Consider the following 582-nt stretch of genomic DNA (forward strand, 5'->3'; position numbering starts at 1 on the left):
AGTATCTGTGAATACCCATCGACTACCAGGAAAGGGAAGAAGTATGAGACCTATTCTGGGACATACAATGCATTACAGACGTATGTTCATTACCTTTCACCCGGGTTATTCCATTTCAGTTGAACATGGGGCATCTGTGTTAACGAGAATACTTGATAATATGGCGAAGCATTCATAGGAAACACCGATGGCGGCCGGCGGGGCAAGATGGCGTAAACATGGTGGGGAAATGGGGTCGGGGCGTCGGCGGGCGGTCGGGCGGCGCCGGTCGCGGGGAGCCGGGGCCGTGGCGTCGGCGGTATGGCGGCACGGAGTGCAGGCGCCGGGGGAGACGGGCGGCCGGGGCGGCCGGGGCGGCCGGTCGGGTTCGCGCCGGGTAGGGGCGCCGGCGGGGCGGTGGCGATGGGCGCCGGCAGGGCGGTGGAGACCGGCGGGGCGGTGGCGGTGGGTGCCGGCGAGGCGGTGGCGGCCGGCGAGGCGGGAGACAGGCGGGCGCGGGGGCCGGCGGACGGGGCAACAGCGGCGCGGAAATGAATCGACGAAACGTTAAGTCCGGAGATAACTTCGAATCTTGCCGAGTGC

The sequence above is a fragment of the Setaria italica genome, chromosome III, assembly GCF_000263155.2.
Source record: "Setaria italica strain Yugu1 chromosome III, Setaria_italica_v2.0, whole genome shotgun sequence".
Taxonomy (NCBI): Eukaryota; Viridiplantae; Streptophyta; class Magnoliopsida; order Poales; family Poaceae; genus Setaria; species Setaria italica.